The sequence below is a fragment of the Lissotriton vulgaris genome, chromosome 2_1 (genome assembly GCF_964263255.1).
Source record: "Lissotriton vulgaris chromosome 2_1, aLisVul1.2, whole genome shotgun sequence".
Lineage (NCBI taxonomy): Eukaryota > Metazoa > Chordata > Amphibia > Caudata > Salamandridae > Lissotriton > Lissotriton vulgaris.
The window spans coordinates 1964929767-1964948811 of record NC_141687.1 but is presented as its reverse complement, the minus strand read 5'-3'; positions in this window follow the sequence as shown (position 1 = coordinate 1964948811).

Here is a 19045-nt window from a genome sequence, read left to right as displayed (position 1 = left end):
TGCAGCTGTGCTGAATTTAAGTTTCCTTTTGCGCTCAGCTCCATCCTTATGGGCATCCTGGGACTCCATTGTGCAGCTCAGCTCAGCTCTGGGCAGCCTGTTCCTCAGTGTCTCACTGCTCTCAATGCTGTTCAGTTGCTCTGCACCTGCATGGGTGTGGCCACTTCCTGGTAGTGGGGTGGGGTAGATGCATTTGATTGGTTGGTTCCTCTGATGCTTTGTTGTGGGGTCTGGTGAGTGTTTCTGATTGGTTGACAGGCTCAATTGGATGTATTTTGTATTTCCGATTTGGTATTTACCGATTCGGTATTTACCGATTCGGTAATTCCCATTCATTCCTATGGGCCTGGAGGCCCATAGGTTTGAATGGGTGTTACCGAATCGGTATTTACCGAATCGGTAAATACCGATTCGGACTATCCGAATTTTACCGAATCGGTATTTTTTACTGAATTTTTTCCTACATCCCATTTTCCGAATCTAAAATACAGAATCGTAAAAATTCGGTATTTTACAGTCGGTAAAATGGGATTACCTACATCTGGCCCAAAACGTTTTCTCAGATGGTGTTAAAATCCCCAATTGATGGATAAGAGGCAGGATGAAACAACAAACATGTTTAACTGTAATTAAGTATGGGCCGAACATATTAGTCCATTTTTAATATTGAAAATATTTTCATTATTCTTGTAAAGCAGGAAGTTATTTCATAGAAGTTATTTCATATGCACGTTTCTCAATGAAACAGTTATATCAATATGCACTCAGATTTAGAAGAATCCCCAAATCCTTGCACCTCTTTTTAGTGTCTGATGTCTTGACTCTCAAAGTGCTTAATACTGAAACATATATAATACATCTGGAATGCGCACTACTGTTCCACAGGGGTTTCCGAACACCTTCCAGTGTGAACACAGGAGAAAGCTGAAAATAAATACGTTTTATCTCACTTTCTGTCAGCGACTTGAAGTCTAAGAATTGTTTGTGATTTCTGTGGTTGGACAAGGATGCAAAGGTCCAAATCTTATCACATGGGCACAGCAAGCATTCAATGACTATATGTGATTCTACGTGTTGTTACAGGAATATCTCCCAACTTAATGTCAACTTCACAGTTCAATACAGAGGAAAAGGGGTATGGAGGAAACAAACACGCACATTAACTTGACGCCACTGGCGAATTGTGCTGCTTGCAATGTTTTCCCTCTTAAGTGGTTGTCATTATTTGTCATTCACCATAGGCATCTTGGCTGTTCAGAACTACATACCTGCTAAAATGAAATCTAAAATCTGATAAGATAAATAGCATAACAAGAAAAACTGACTTAGAAATGAAAGAGCCAACTGAAATCACAAATGTGAGATTTTAAAAAGCCTTGTTTTAACCCTTTCCTGAAAAAATTATTAGCATAGGTTCTAGCCAGAGTTCCAAAGAAAGCGTGTTCCCGGTTGTTGCAACATCGTTCTGGTCTTGAGATTAGCAGTTGTTGGTGAAAAGAACATAGGTAGCAGCAGGGATTGTGAAATTTACATCTATTCATTGACAAGAAACTGGGCATGACCGTACAAGCCAACGTGGTCTCTGCATCCTGCAACCACTCCCTGAAGATGCTGAGGAAGATCTCCTAAGGCTCCCAAGCAATAATGGAAAAACTGTCACTCAGGCCCTTGTCACCAGCAAGTTGGACTATGGGAACACCCTCTACACTGGGAGCATGAAGTAACTCACAAGAAGACAGCAAGCTATCCAGAATTCGGCAGCCAGACCCATCCTCAACCTCCCACCAGAACTCACACCACACCTGAGGGAACAACACTGACTTCTGCTACACAAATGATCCCAATTCAATCTGTTCACACACACATTCAAGACACAACACAACTCAGGTCCCGCCTACCTGAACAGTCGCATCTCCTTCCACCCAGGCACCTCTGCTCGGCAGGACTCCTGCTCGCATTCAAACAACCTGATCAGGAGGATGGGTGTTCTCTTGCCTCGCACCTAGGCGTGGAACGACCTCCCACTCCACATAAGAGCTTGTGACACACATAGGATGGGGAAGTAACAAGGAGAAATAAAGATATTTCTCCTCATTATGCCTCATTGGGGATGGCATAGCATTTTGATGCTTTTCCAGGTTTACAAGCTTTAGTAAATCTGAGAATGCACCAAAACCCCTGGTGAAGCATAGGTCAACTCTCCTTAACTTACCTAGTTGACGAATTATGTTTGCTGGTTAGGGTGTTTCAATCTGTGTACTGTAAGCTAAAGATTGAGCTCAAGGGTGCAACTGTCTTTCCAGGTTCTGTTGCCGGGATGTGTGGTGGTGTAGCTGTTTTGGAAATAGCAATGTTTTTAACTGTCTTTTGGAGTGTATAGGTTCCTGGATGCTTCTAATGCTGGCTGGTAATGTTTTCCAGAGTTTGGTGGCTTGCAATGAAAAAGCAGTGCCTCCTACAGATTTATGTTAAGGTGGTATGATAAGTGGTGCAAGCTTGGAGTGCAGTGTCCTCGTTTGTTTGAATTCAGCATGTAGTTATAGCTGTCCTTTTCCTTGGATTTTCTGTGAACAATGCAAAGTGCCTTGAACATTACCATTTTTGCTATAGGTAGTTGGTGTAGTGATTGCAAGACAGAAGTCATGCCTGTTGAGGTGCCGGGTTTTTAGGGACCCGGTGGTGCCAGGGGACCACACCTGAAGACCTCTGAGTTCTCCCTGTTCTTGACTACAGAAACACAGAGTCTTCTAGTTGAAGTCAGAGATCGAGTTTTATTGGCTGCAACCAAGTAACATGTGTCCTAGAAGTACGACAGCACGGGCCGTAAGTTCTCAGGAGACTGTTCATTTTTACAGAACCAGCCTTCTCCTTATATACATAAATAACAGCTGCGGGCAAGAATTCTCGAGTTTATGATATGGCTATACACATATTTCTACAATAATACAAAGAGCGAAGTCATGCTGGTCAGCACATATTTTAGATGTCCAGTTTGTGATGGATTACCCCGCCAGATCCAGAATTCCCATCAGATATCGATGAAACACCAATAAGGTCGGGCACCCTCCCATCGTAAAACTGGTCATAAACAAGAGTCATGGACAGGTGTATGTGTATGGAAAACAAGGTCTGTATGTAGTGAATGGTTTATGACATGTTGTGCCTTGATGATATCTTGCTCGGCCACTGGGCGAGGAGCTGCCCGAACAGGCTTGGCTGGAGGCAGTGGAGTCAGCTCGGCCAGGTCATGGGGAAGTCAGCTACGGTGGACGTGTCCTTTGAGATCAAACTCAGTCTTAATCAATTGACTATATGAGGGCAAGTCATAAGATGGATGCCGTTTACAAAATGGAGTCTGAGGGTTCGGGACGGAAACCACGATTTAAGGGTGTTAGCATCACTCAATCATGACGCAAATGCATAGGGATGATGTCCTAATCATTACCGGTCCGTAGATACCAAATTCGTCATGGTACGACGATATTTTGTGGTACGGGTGTTGGACCTCGATATCGGTGGAACAGCAGGGTCCGGATTTACAGTACCACAGACCCTCCTTTTGCCCTCATATTAGGCAATAACTCATGCTAATCTGAGTCCAAATCTGTATTGATGAATTCATGGAGATGCTGCTGTAGCATCATTCTGTTGCTCAATTCGTCCCTTGATACAGGCTTCCTTACACATGAAGTAGCGCAGAGGCCACATATTGCAGGAGCGCACTGCACAAACAGGCAGAACATAAACAGAACGGCTAAGATCATCCCGATCAAGATCAGAGTTTTCCATCCCCAGGCAGAGATCAGTTCCCAGAACCACCCTAGCAGAGACCAATCCCATTTCTCCATGTGAAGGGAATCAGAGATTTTGTGTAATTTGGAGATGGCCTGGTACACTGTCGTAGCATTATCGGGGATGAAAATGCAGCAACTAGATTGGATCACTCTACATACACCACCACAGTCTGCAAGTATGACATCTAGGGCAACCCTGTTCTGAAGGGTCATAAGTCGATCCGACTGAAGCTCAGCTGTCAAGTTGCTAAGGGCACCGGCCGTTTCAATCACGGCGGACTCAACTATCCTCGTCAATTGTCGAATGTTCCTGCTGTTCACCATGGGCCCCCAAAATGGCAGAAAACCCTTTGCGAAGTCTGCAAACTCCTGACCCGCAGTGTCGTCTTGACTCACGACACCCCTAACTGTCCTTGTCCGATGGTAATCTGCCCCGGCCGTGTAGGTGGGTGGCAGCAGAAACGAGACAAAGCATGTGCCCGAGAAGTCAGGGGGCAACCATGTATAGGCTTTGTCATGGCAGGCAAAATAGGTGCCTTTAGCCGCCAAGAATGGAGGGAAAGTTCGGGAGGCAAACACATATGTTTCCGTGCATATGCTCTTCCCCAACTGTGCTTTGGGATCCCTGCCAATACCTTGCAGACATAAGTGACCTCGGTGGGGCCCTATCCAGACTGGGGAGGATTTCTTTGTTTTCTGGCTTTTATTCAAAGAGATCCCGTATTTAGTCACATTCCAACGGCTGTAGGGAGTGAGTTCATCTTTAGGAATCGTTTGATACGTGTCAACATCCCTACTCATATTTCTTATTCCTACCACTAGTGCCTTGTTGCTGGAATTGCTCTCCGTGGAACGGGCGGGTATGGTTCTAGGGCGAACAGGAACATGGTCTGGAAAGCCCACAGAGAACCGTAATAACTGAATGGTAGGATGAAGTATGGAATGCCCTTATCTGTTGTGTGCGGCATGAGTCCGCAGATCCAACAATTCAATGTGTTCATTATAGACTGGTGCTGGTGTAGGAGCTGGATAAAGGAGTTATTTACGAACTCTAGTCTTCTGGCAGACTCGTGTTCAGGAAGAGGGTGAAAGGAGTGTAAAGAAGCAGTCGGAGAAGGTGTGGGCTGAGTGTTGTTTACAAGGGTGATTTGAAACGTGGATAAGGTGTAACCAATCAAGAACATCATTATGCTACATATCATCAAAATACATATTATCAGGAATTTCTTCCTGGCCATCACAGTGCATATTTTTGTTTTAAAGTTCATGTGTCTAGCAGGTCTCTCTACCCTCGGAAACTCCATCCTCTGGTTGCTGCCCGCGGTGGGAGGTTGCTTCTGCCAAGATGTGCGCTCTGTCCAGTCCGGGGTAATTCCCTCAGACTGACCAGAACCGTTGACCTAGGCGTCCCCGGCTGCACTCCTCAGACTACAACCGCGGCCCTAGCAGCAGAACCGGATGGCGGTTCGAAAATCAAAAATGAGCTAGTTCCCTGGGCGAGAGAGCTGTGAAATCAAAAATAGTTCATGGGGAAAAGGGAAAATCGCACTAATTCAATTATGTCAGTTCCTTGGTCTTGACCTCAGATTATATCGTTCCTTTTCAGGCACGGTGTGATCTTCAAACAGTGTTTCAGGTTCTGTAGTGTCCAACTGCATCGACGGTGGCACAGATCCTTGCAAAATACAATCGCTCTCTTTGTCGGTACCAGTTCCTTTTAATCGTGCATCGCTGAAGGGGACAAAACGAGGTATAAACTCTGTTTCGGAGTCAGTGACTCCTTGCTGGACCCATCGGTCATATGGAAGGGGCAGCGGGACCCTTTTGCAATGGGCGCCGTGCACACAGTGTTTTTCCCGTGGACACATACTGCAGAGCGGGTGAACAGCAAAAACTGGAAAGGTCCGGTCCAGCGAGGCTCCTCGTTCTTTGTTCGCCTGAAGTTCCGAACTAGGATCCAGGAGCCAGGTTCGGTGGTGTGGCCTGGATAGTCAGACGCCGCTGGAGAGGAGCTGTGGACCTGTTGATGTAAAGCATGCAGTTTAGTTGTCAGTTCGTGCAAATAGTCAAACAGTGCAGGGTACTCTATCTCACTGAGCTTTCTGGGCCTCGGTACTCCCCATATATTTGCTGTGCGCCCGAACACGATCTCGTGTGGGCTAAGTCCTAATCTGGAATGGACAATCATCCTGGTAGACAGGAGTGCTAAAGGCAGGGCGTCTGGCCACTCGAGACCTGTGCTGGCTTGGATTTTGGCCAGTTTCAATTTTAAGGTGCCATTATAGCACTCTACCAATCCTGCCGATTGGGGATGATTTGCAGCATGGAACTTCTGGTGGATGCCTAGACACTCACACACTCTCTTCATCACTCGTCCCACAAATTCACTTCCATTATCACTCCAGACAATTCTAGGCATGCCAAATCTAGGGAAGAATTCCTTGACAAGGGCTTTGGCAGTTGACAATGCAGTGTTGTTCTTAAGGGGGTACGCTTCTACCCACCTGGAGAAGGCGCAAACGACAACAAGGACATATTTCAGGTTATTGCACCTCTCCATGTGAATGAAATCGAGTTGCAAGACCTCGAACGGATACGTTGGAGGTGAAAAGTGACCAGCTGGGGTTGGGGTTCCCCTACCGGGATTGTGCTTCAAACACACCATACAATTTCTGACCAGATTCTCTGCACATTTTGGGATACCACTATTCTGCCATACTAGGGCCAACAGCTTACATATTCCTTTCACACTGATGTGTGCCATTCCATGGGCCATCGTTACCACTGCGAGTACATAGGCGTTAGGTAACAACCATCGCTGATGTTCTGACAGTTCGACCCAACAACCATTCGAGTCTAATCTACCCTTGCTTTCTCTCCATTCATTCACCTCTTTCTCAGTAGCATCAGCTTGTATAGATTTCACGCTTTCGATGGTGTCCTCACACATACCCACATCAGGGGTCCATCTAGCAGGACCTACGACATACATTAGACTCATTGTGTTCCTTGCAGTCTCTTTCGCAACCTCATCGGCAAATGCATTCCCTCGACCAACATCATCTCGAATCTTTCTATGCGCGCTGCACTTCACAATCGCAACCTGTAGGGGCAAGGTCAGTGACTCGAGAAGGTCGTGTACTAGCTGGCCGTGTTGAATTTTCGCACCATGTGACGTCAGGAACCCACGTTCACGCCACAATCTTCCAAAACTGTGGGCTACGCCAAAGGCGTACTGACTATCAGTATACACGTTCACTCGTTTTCCTTTCGCCAACACACACGCTCTTGTGAGTGCGACTAACTCTGCTGCTTGCGCAGAATTGTGGGGGATGCGAGCTGTCTCTACAAACGTGTGTAATATTGTCACGGCATATGCTGCAGTCGTATCACCATTTGACAACTTGAAACATGAACCATCAACCCATAAATTATCATTACATTCAGGGAGGGGAGTGTCCTGCAAGTCTACTCTCCCTTTTGTCTCTTCCTCTGTCCTAAAGCAGCAATCATGTTTGTCGACCTCATCTGTCTCTGCTGCTGGAATGGGTAATAACGTAGCAGGGTTGAGTGTATCACACCTCTTTATGTGAATGTGACTTGCTAACAGGGTCAATTCATAGCTGGATAGTCGAGCACTAGTTAGATGTTGTGTTTTCGTCCTGTTTAGTAGGATATCTACTGCATGTGGGACCATAACGGTCAGAGTATTATTCATGACTAACCCAGCAGACTGTTGAATACAGACAGCCGCTGCAGCAGTGGCCCTCAAGCAACTTGGTAATGCCTTAGCTACAGGATCTAGAGTCGCGGAGAAATATGCACATGGGCGTTGTTTGTCCCCAAAGTGCTGCGTCAAGACTGATAATGCGCAACCTTCCTTCTCATGGACATATAATGTAAAAGGTTTGCTGTAGTCGGGGTTGCCCAACACAGGAGCCGAACATAATGCCTCACGCAACTCATGGAAACTCGCCTGACAATCTTCAGACCAAGGCAAAGGATTGGGTGTGTCTTTACGCATTAATGCCAGCAAGGGTTTGGCCAACAGTGAGAAGTTCGGTATCCATTGTCTACAGTACGATGTAATGCCCAAGAAGGCACGCACTTCTCTTTGTGTCCTTGGGACACTCAATTCTGCAATTGCCTGTATTCTTTCTGGGGTCAGTCTCCTTCCCTCCTTCGATAAGATGTGACCTAAGTAGGTTACTTCTTGTCGGCAAAATTGTAATTGGGAAAGCGAGACCTTGTGCTTCATGTCACATAAATGACGCAACAATGACAATGTAGCTCGCTTGCAAATCTCTTCAGTATCTGCAGCGATCAGTAAATCGTCTACATACTGAATCAGAGTCGCGCCACCAGGTAGAACAATCGTATCGAGTTGTGTTTTCAGAGCCTGACTGAATATTGATGGACTCTCACAGTAGCCCTGAGGAGCGCGTTTAAAGCGGAAGCTTCGTCCTCCTAAATTGAAGCCAAAGATATCTCTGCTCTCCTCGGCAATCGGGATGCTGAAGAAAGCATTCTTCAGGTCAATCACTGAAAACCAATTGGCTGAGGCTGGAACCATTGTCAATAAGGCAGTAATGTCGGGGACGACTGGAAACTGTGGTACAACGATCTTATTCACTTCCCTTAGATCGGTACACAGGGGGCTGTGAAGGATCGGTACGCTTTAAAACAGGCAAAACAGGACTGTTACAAATGTTACTTGTAGTCTCTTCGATGACATCTTTCGCAATCAGATCGTAGACGATCGTTAACAAAGCCTTTTCACATTCGTTTGATATTCTATATTGGGGAATACGTGGCAACCTAACATTAGCTTTTAATGTTATGACATACGGTGCTATCTCCAAATGACCTACATCATTAGAACCATTCGCCCAAAGTACATCTGGAAGAGATGACAACTCAGTCGGAATTCTTTCCTTTGACAAATACATCGGGGAAATCACTTTCTTACCAAGGGTAAGTTGTACTCCCGAAGGAGAACAGTACAAAGTCGCATATAATCTCTTCAACAAATTCAAACCTAACAAATTTTCGCCACAACCTGTTGTAAGAATGAGGGGTGCTTCTAATTCGCATGGGCCAACAGAAAGGGGCATGGGACTGGAGATCGGGTTTCTAACAGGGGCGCCAGAAAAACCTACTGAAACATTCATTTCGCCGGACAAAGGTGCGCCAGGAAGTTTTGAGTGCATAATAGAACTTTTTGTAGCACCAGTATCCAGCAGAAATGGCTCCGACACTCCGGATGTAATCACCTCGACATAAGGTCCATTCTGATCTACTGGAACTGAAACAACTCCCTCTCTTTGTCCATGGCTGTTCTAGCAATTATTACCCTCATTCTCGTTTTCTGCGTAATAGTCATCTGCATAGTACTGAGCTGACCTGGAAGACGCATTATTCTGTTGGTCAAAGCTATTCATAGAATTCTGAGGCGGAAAAGAAGTGGTATTCTGGGGGAAATTTCCACGGCCCCTACGTCTAGGAGCCTGTTGAACACCTCTACCTCTTGTACCGGAAACACCATTTAAGCGTCGCGCAAGAGCTGGACAATTACTTTTGAAATGACCCTCTTCTTTGCAATATGCACATTGATTCGGGCCATACGGAGAACGCTGGTGGGAAAACTCGTTTCCTTGCGCGTTTCTCGAATACTGCTGTGATTGCTGACTAGGAGTGCGAGGCGGATAGGCTTGCTGGAGAAGAACTTTAGTTTTTAGTTCTTTAGTCTTCTTGTCTGTCTTATCTAGCTCGTCTTTGCGTCTATTTTCATAGTACTGGGCTGTGGCTAAAATCTGCGCTGACGTGGAAACAGCCCAAGCACTCTCTGAATCTTTCAATTTATTGCACAGTTCAGGAAGCAGATTATGTACAAATTTGTCTACAAACAATCTTTGGCCACCCTCGGTAGCCATGTCCTGACCACTATGATCGGTGAAAGTCTCCTCAAATCTCGTGAAAAAGTCAGACACATTCTCATCTTTCTTCTGCTTGCATGTAGATAGCTTGTCCCAATTTACACGCAATTCAGGCATTAACGTTTTCATGTACGCGATAATCCTACCGGGAAGTTCTGCTATTAAAGGCTCGGGTTTAGAACCACCAACTTGTCTAGCATCAGTAGCAGTAATATTAGCCCATGAGTCACCTAGTTCTTGATCATGATCTGCATGACAAATTTTACTCCATAAAGGATGCGGAACAAAGTTCCCAAACAACATGTCTATATCTGCTAAATTCATTACACATGAGCTGGCGGTCTGTGATAATTCCTTGTAATATCCAGCTGGGTTTTTACATGGATCAGGTAGTGTCTGTTTGAGTGCTAAAACTTAGGATCTTTTCCAGGGGACATGTACCCATACACGCTGAAAATGCGGCAGAATTGGCGGATTTACATTCGCATCACCTTCCCTCCATACTGGAGGAACCTCTCTCATGGGGTACTGTCGCGCCTTTTTCCTACCAGACATGTCATCCTCATTAAACAATCTAGAGCTGTTTCCCTTACTCCTATAAGATAACAACAGATCCATTGCTCGTTCAACATCTGCACCTGTAATCATGCCTTCGTAAAATTTGAATCGCATGCGGGCTAGTTCCTGCATTCTGCGTTTTGGGTCATTGTCTTGTAAATCTTCCCAGAGGTACACACACATCTCTTCAAATACATATCTTTGAGTGGATGAATCCCACTGACGGAAGACTTCCATAACAGACTGAACATCATATCTTACAGTATCAGTAACCCATTTGCGCGCTAACTTATTCAGCACTTCTCTTTCCTCGTAGTCGGGTAGTTGACTCCGCAACTGTCTACGTTCTGTTTTAGGGGTCGTTTTAGGCGACCCAAAGAAGGGCGAGAATAGACCAGTCACAGTACTTGCCACTCTCTGTCTGACAGAAGGAGAAGCTTGCGGCGAGGCAGATGCGCCAGAAAAGACAGGCTGATGTAAAGAGGAAGTCGAAGCAACAGCAGAGGAAGTTGAGGCAGTAGTAGACGTAGTATCATAGTGAATAGTTGGAGCAGTAGGCAAAGTTGTAGAAGTAGATGGAGTATTTAGCAAAGGCGGCGGCCCTTGAGAAGGCTGCGCCGGAGAAGTAGGAACCAGCTGAAGGGGAGCTGGTGTTTGTGCAAGAGCTGCTTTTTGTGCGCCGGGGCGCGGTATAACGATACGCCTCGGGGGTCCAACAATACTCGATGTATATGGGGGTGGTGAGTTCAATAAATGGGACATTAATGGATCTTTCTCGGATGTTCCCTTTGAGTCTTGTCCCTCATGTGGTAACATCGGGTAGCATTTATCTACTGCTAGTTTCTTGCTTCTGAGCATTTGTTCACTTTCCTGCTCTTCCTCATTATCCCTGTATGCGATGGCAGCTTGTACCATCGACATGCCTCTTTTATTTTTCTTTGCTAATTTTATTTCTTTCTGTTTGGCTTCTTTGCGCCATAAGCGAAAAGAGTCAAACATCGCCGGCCGGGCTTTCTTCTTGAACAATTTGACCTCGAGGTTGTCTAATATTTCTGAGTCAAAACTACCATATTGGGGCCATTTTAAAACACCATCCTTGCGGGTGTATTTTATCCATACCTCATTATACGTGATAGGACCTACTCCGTGCTTTATATATAACTCAAATGTTGGAGTTCCAATCGGAGGAACCGGACACGCATCCTCTAATCGGGAGTCCTTACTACAACCAAGACAAAACAAGTTTCCAAGTCTGCTGAGACCAGGCATCTTCGCTCACTAGTCTAGCTTCAAACTTCAAGGGATTATCTAATTATGATATTGCCGTGAATACACGAATCCCTCGGTTTTGGTGCTTGCAAGAACCAATACAAACCGTATCTTTGGGATACCAAAACTAAGAACCAAACTAAGAACTGGGAGACGCTCCACTTATACTTAACTGAATATTGAAGATCGGTGACGTCACTAGAAGACTCGTCTATCGTTTCGCTCTACCAAGGATCACTGGGTCCAAAACAGGGCGACAGTCAGGGCAGCAGTCCTTCGTAGCCGTCGGGACGCGGGGAACCTCGCAGCAAAGACCTTCGGAACCACGTCGACATGCAGGGGCCGCTGAAGTGGCTGGCGGTCCTCCGGAATTTTCACACGAAGCTCCTCACGAACATCTGGCTTGGACCGTCACCGCTTGATATCGCCCCGAGTTGGGCGCCAACTGAGGTGCCGGGTTTTTAGGGACCCGGTGGTGCCAGGGGACCACACCCGAAGACCTCTGAATTCTCCCTGTTCTGGACTACAGAAACGCAGAGTCTTCTAGTTGAAGTCAGAGATCGAGTTTTATTGGCTGCAACCAAGTTACATGTGTCCTAGAAGTACGACAGCACGGGCCGTAAGTTCTCAGGAGACTGTTCGTTTTTACAGAACCAGCCTTCTCCTTATATACATAAATAACAGCTGCGGGCAAGAATTCTCGAGTTTATGATATGGCTATACACATATTTCTACAATAATACAAAGAGCGAAGTCATGCTGGTCAGCACATATTTTAGATGTCCAGTTTGTGATGGATTACCCCGCCAGATCCAGAATTCCCATCAGATATCGATGAAACACCAATAAGGTCGGGCACCCTCCCATCGTAAAACTGGTCATAAACAAGAGTCATGGACAGGTGTATGTGTATGGAAAACAGGGTCTGTATGTAGTGAATGGTTTATGACATGTTTTGCCTTGATGATATCTTGCTCGGCCACTGGGCGAGGAGCTGCCCGAACAGGCTTGGCTGGAGGCAGTGGAGTCAGCTCGGCCAGGTCATGGGGAAGTCAGCTACGGTGGACGTGTCCTTTCAGATCAAACTCGGTCTTAATCAATTGACTATATGAGGGCAAGTCATAAGATGGATGCCGTTTACAAAATGGAGTCTGAGGGTTCGGGACGGAAACCACGATTTAAGGGTGTTAGCATCACTCAATCATGACGCAAATGCATAGGGATAATGTCCTAATCATTACCGGTCCGTAGATACCAAATTTGTCATGGTACGACGATATTTTGTGATACGGGTGTTGGACCTCGATATCGGTGGAACAGCAGGGTCCGGATTTACAGTACCACACTGTGTGTTCTCTTGGGTGGATAGAAGAAATCTTGCAGCAACATTTTGGATGAGTTGTATTTTGTGTATTATGAATGAGGGTGTGCCAAGGCATAGGTTAATGCCATAGTCAAGGATGGAGATCACAAGTGAGATAATGGCGTGCAGTTTCTGTTAGTATCCAAGGTATGAGAAAGCAATATAGTGTTTTCATTGATTTTGTCATTGTGTTTTACATTGTTAACGTGGTATCAAAGATAGGTCTGATTCAATGGTTACTCGTAGGTTTCTGTTTTGCCTTGATATTGGTTGAGGGGCTTGATGTCCCTTAGGCCACATGGCAGTAGTCTGGAACTTTTGTCACTGCCCGCAGCTCATAAGATCTGTCTTATCGGTATTGAGCTTTAGATGGTTATTCATCCTCTATGTGTTTATGGCCCGAAGATGGACTGAAGTCAGTGATCAAGTTTTAAATTGTAGAGGTCTTCCAGACCATCCGTTTTAAGAAATGATTTGGCTGTCATCTATATAGTTGTAACAGGTGAGCTTGAATGGTTTAATCAGGTTTGGTAAGAAAGTTAGGTAGATGTTGAACAGTGGAGGGGATATGATGGACCCCTGTGGGACGCCACATTGTTGTGCGTGAGGAACTCACATGAAAAGTGGTATCAACACTCGTTTGCTGTCACAGCTGAGAGGCCAATAATGTAATGGGCATTATTTTTTTTTTAAAACATATTTTTATAGATTTTTCAGTTTCACACATTCCTTACATTGTCCTGCAGTTGTATACTAATTCCAGTGAACGTAATGGTCATTATCTTAACTCCCTTTTCACCATTCAAATATGGTATGTCAAACAAGAATTTGCTGTGTGAAGGGATTACACAATTTTACAGGACATTGAGTCATGTTTTTCTTAAGCCAGTAACTTTCATGACAGTTCCTATTCCTGATACATAAATGGTTGCCACTACCCAAACCTACCAGTCATTCAGAAGCAACCTTCAATCAGGAAACTCCAAATATCAATAGGGGAAGGTGATTTGATAAGCCTTTTGTGCTGGGGTATAGTTATCACAAGTCAAGGGTGATTTATATTTTACTGACATTGATCCAGCCTACTGTGAAATATAGCCTGGTGAGATAATGTATCTGCTCTACATACTGTTATTTTGTTTGTAGGAGTCAGATAGTTCATTATGTTCATGTGCCTGCTGCAAAAGGGTGCAAATACCTTAACTAGCAGTAGTGTGAAGCTGACATGACCCAATATAGCCGGCAATGTCACAAAGGGTTGCTATAACAGACTATCTTTCAAAAAAGGTTTAATATCTACATAACTCTGCCAGGGTCAACACACTGAGTAGTTATCTACTTGAAACTCATTGACTTGTGGAAACCATAATCAGGGTATCTGTGGCTGAAAGTCATTGTATTATATTTGACCTCTAGACATCTCCGCAGACCAGCTAACCTTTTCTGATATGACCCGTGTACTATGAATCTGCTTTTTGAAATGTATTAACGTGTTTGAAATGTTGCTTTATCCTTATTTAATTTTTGATCATATTAAATAAATTGCTGTTATGAGGTCCTATGTAATTAATGTACAAAGTATATATTATTTAGTGAACACACTTTTTGGGAGAAGTATAGGAACACTGGATGGTAGGAATTTTATGGATCTTCACAGATTCTGGAATTTTCCTTCACAGAAGTACGGACTAATGTGCAATTTAGCCAATGTTTGGTGTTTGAGGGGCATACTGGTTAAGAACAAGTATTGGGATCCATTCAAATTACACCACCCAAACTTCACTAGGTACCTTATTTACAGAAATCTGGGCCTGGTGGGTTTCACTTGGTGCCGATTGAGCCCTGGCCAAAATACCACAGTTACTCACTTTGCCAGAATTGGTCAATTTGCAAGGCAAAATCTTGATCATTCCCTTTATCTTGATGGGCGCTTTTCCTTTCACGAGCGATAGGTCAGTCACCTAAGCAGGATACTACTGTTATCAGGAGAAGTATACGAACGCAGAGTGGTAGGAAACTTGTGGATCACAGCAGATTCCATTAGCGTGATCTACTGTTGCATTTGTTTAGCTGTTTAACTGCAGTCCAGACAGTATTCTGTACAATACAGCAACATAAACAAATCTATATTGGAACTCTTGGGAAGCATTCCCACTTTGATTTTGGAAAAGAAAACATTTCTAGATTTTTTTCTACCAGCAACTTTTTTTCCAGTACTGTGGTTGACCTGCTGAAGTCCACTGCATTGTGAAGGTAGTGTGGTGGATGTCAATGTGTTATCGTCTGCCGTAGAGAGGTTAAACCCCACTAGATCCAAGGAAGACTGATGTCTTGTTCAAAAAGAATTGAAAACAAGCTGCACAGCTATGAAGCCCACATTGTGTTAACTTGTTTGTTCCAAGATTGTAGGGGACTTCTCCAGTTCCAGGAGGACCCAAGTATGGTAGGCTTCATGGACTGGGGAACAGAAAAAAGCATTGTGGTCAAAGAAATTTGGCAGGTGCTGCTAATGCCAATGCACAGCCAAGAGAAAGTTTTAGCTGTCATACATGGTCAATGTAGAAGAGTGCTGAAGTGAGAATAAAACATATTGAGAGGTACAAAGAAGATAAAAGAGAATATATAAAGAAGAAGTTCTAGAAAAGGAGAGAAGATTACGAGAAAGGATTGTAAATAGGAAAGGCAAGAGAATGCAGGAGAGACAGGAATGGGAAGATTGATGCAGCAGCAAACAGAAATGGATAGTGGGGAAAAGGTTTAGAGAGGAAGCGGGGGCAGAGACTGGGAGTGAATAGAGAAAGTAAGAGAGCCTAAAGGAGCAAAATTGGAGCTAGGCGCATGCAGAGTAATGGTGAGAGGAGATTTTAAATGGAATTTATAGCTCATCGTGTTTTGGCCAGTAATTTTGGCCCAATATAATTTTAAGTACCATTTTGAACTTTATTTCTAAAAGGGATCTTGATGCAAGATCCAAAAATCACCTTGAATAGTGGTTTTTAAAATCCTAATGAGGTCTAACCATTGTTACTTGATCCACATTGCTTTTTGCAAATTGCTTAACAATGGAACCCCCTTGTTATTTGTTACTATATGATCTTGGTGGGTAGTGCTGACTCTTTCTCTTTTAATGCATATCAGCCATATGTACATTTTCTGGTATAGTCGCGACAAAGTACAATCTACTTGCTGAGAAGTTAAAGTTCTTGCTGAGAAGTTAAAGTTCTATTTAGGAAGTGATATGAGTTTCTGTTTTGCTGGCAGACTCTTAACTGCTTTATAATATGAAGTTTGACTTTTTTTCTGCACCTGTTTTAATGCCGAACAATCCCTCTGTAAGAAAATATTTTCAGTTTCTAGTACACATGGCAGGCTTAAATGCTTTCTACATTCACCACTCAGGAATGCTCATGCTCTTCCAAAAGGAGGGTGCTTGTAGGAAGCTGGCTTAGTATATGGTACACACGTGTTTACATAAAGCACCTTGCACTAATCCAGACACCTTTTAAGGTGATATTAGTGGTCTTAGACAACCATAGAAAGCTCTCTAAAGTGGTAGCTGTGGAGAACAGCCTTCAGGCTTAGTCCAAAAGGAGTGTTAAGGCGCTTGCTTTGCCAGAACTAATCATATAGTGTAGGTTAAATGGAAAAAAAATCACTCAGTGTAGTTATAAAAATAGTTATATTTATAATACATACACTCACTAACATATTGGTATATCTCTGCCCTGGAAATATCAACATAATAAACACAATATTTCAAAAGTAGAACAGGTAAGTAGCACAAATACACAGTGTTCTCCAGGGGGAGACCAGACCATATTCTAAAAAAGTGGAATGCAAACTCCAACCAAATTCAAGACTTGAACCAGAAGACTCAGAAGAGTTGGGGACCCAAAGAACCACCCAAGGTAAGTACCCAGGAACCTCACGGAGGCTGGATGCAGAGTGAAAACACAGTCGGGTACTCAGAGCAAGTCAATGGGAAAGTCGCAGTTGCAGTTTTAAAAAGGACCCTTCCCCGTGGAACTTGAAGAAGATGGAACGTCGGAAAGTCAACCCTGGATACTCAAGAACCAGGATACATACCTACACCAGGGAAGCCGGTGCATAGGGGCAAAGTGACGTTGTAAACCATTGTAGACCACACCTGAGGACTTCAGTAAAGATGCCGCTGGCAAAAAGGTGAAAGAGTCCAGTGGAATCCAAGGATGGATTCTTGAAGGAGGAGTACATGCAAGCAGAGGGGACAGAGTCTATGCCACTCGGTAGTGACCAGGAGGCACGGAAGTCAAATGACCACCGATGACAGAAGATGTAGGAGAGTTGACGTGACCTTGTCGCTGCAGCTGTGAGGACCAGGTGACGCTGTGGAAGACTAGGCGTTGTTCACGAGCTGCCCCACGTTGGAAGTCGAGAACTGGGGATTCGGTGTCCAGCTGGAGCATCAACAAGCCTTGGAAGCAGCAACAGATGTGGTAAACGAAGAAGATGCAGTGTCGGGAGCAATAAGGTCCAAGGGACTCGCCAAGTGCAGGAGAGTCAGAGCAGGCCCTGAGCAAGCAGGTGAGCCCACTGAAGCCAAGGAAGACCCTCAAGAGGGCCCACAGGCTGAAGGCACAGGAGTCGCAAGAGGACCTCAAGCAGCTCACCAAAGATGCAGGCCCACGGTGCAGAGGATGCGGTGGAGATGAAGACCTTGGTAGGAAGAGATGCTGGAGCATCTTGTAGCCCTATGATCTCCATAGGACAGAGTAAACAAGCCTTGGCAACTGCAAGTTGACGCGGTGCACATGGGTTCTGTTTCAGATGTTCCAATTAGGGTTACTGGCCTCATACTTGGGCTCAAGGGAGTTGCAGAATGTTGCTGAGCCTATTGAAGTCTGGAGGACATCAGGATCAGCAGACCGGTCAGCTTAGTTGTGGTGCCTGCAAAGGTAGGGGAATGACTCCTTAACTCCAAGGGAGATTACTTAGGGTATCTTTGATGCCCACAGGCCTGGAGAAGAACCTGGATGAAGCACCGGCACAGACGACTCAGAAGACTGGCAAGACAATGAGACCTGGAGCAGCAGGAGTCTTCCTTGATGCAGTCTCTGTTCCATGTGAAGTTCCTGGTGCCCAGATGGTTGAAGTTGAAGTGGGTTCGGATCTGAATCTTGTCCCACGACAAATCTGAAGAGCCACCTACAGGTAAGCCCTTAAGTATCATAGGGAAAGGGTTTGGACGATTCAGGGATCCCTCCCAGAGTAGGGGCTGGACAGAGGGGAGGATACTCCCATGTCCTTTGTCAAGTTGCACTCCAAAGCGGGAGCCAACGGCTGCCTGAACTAATTTCACTGCATTATGCAAGGAGGGCACCAATTGTGCCCTTCAAAGCAGTCTGGAGGCACTGAAAGCAGCCCCAGCCCAATACACTAAGGTCTTTCTGGTTGGTGGTCACAACTCACTGTGACAGGAAACCTATTGTTCTACCTTCCCCTACTCAAGCTCAGCTCAGCAGCAGGAGGGCAGAATTGTGTCTGTGGTTGGCAGCAGCACTAGCTTGCTGTTAGACCCTGAAAGCCTGGGACCGGGAATACAGGGGGCCTCCTTAGTGGAGCACACTAGTACATGGGATCCTACATCCAACACTGGAATCTGTGTTGGAGTAGGATTCCAACATGTTTGTAAGCAAACATGAACGGTTTCGGTGCAGCCACTATATAATTAGATATCTCGGAATTGATTTGATGTCTACTTTATGTATGAAATGGCTAACACACTTACAAAGCCTGGCTAATTGTAAGCATGGGCGAAATTTGTGAATTCGCGATCCGCGAATTGGTGCGAAAGCGAACTCGCAATTCGCAAATTTCGTGAATTCGTGCGAATTTGCTGTTTTTGCCATTTCGCGAGGGTTTTGTGCAAGTTCGAGAACGCAAACTTACTTGTGTGATCGCAACGGTCGCAACCATGTTGTTTCTACGTGTCCAGCCTGTTTGCGACCCTGTGGTTCATCGCGGCCACCCTCCAGTTAATCACTGCCACCCTCTGGTTCACCAATGCCATCCTCTGGATCATCACTGTCCCCCCTGCTTTATCACAGCACCTTCTGGTTCATCACTGCCCCCCTATGGTTTATCAC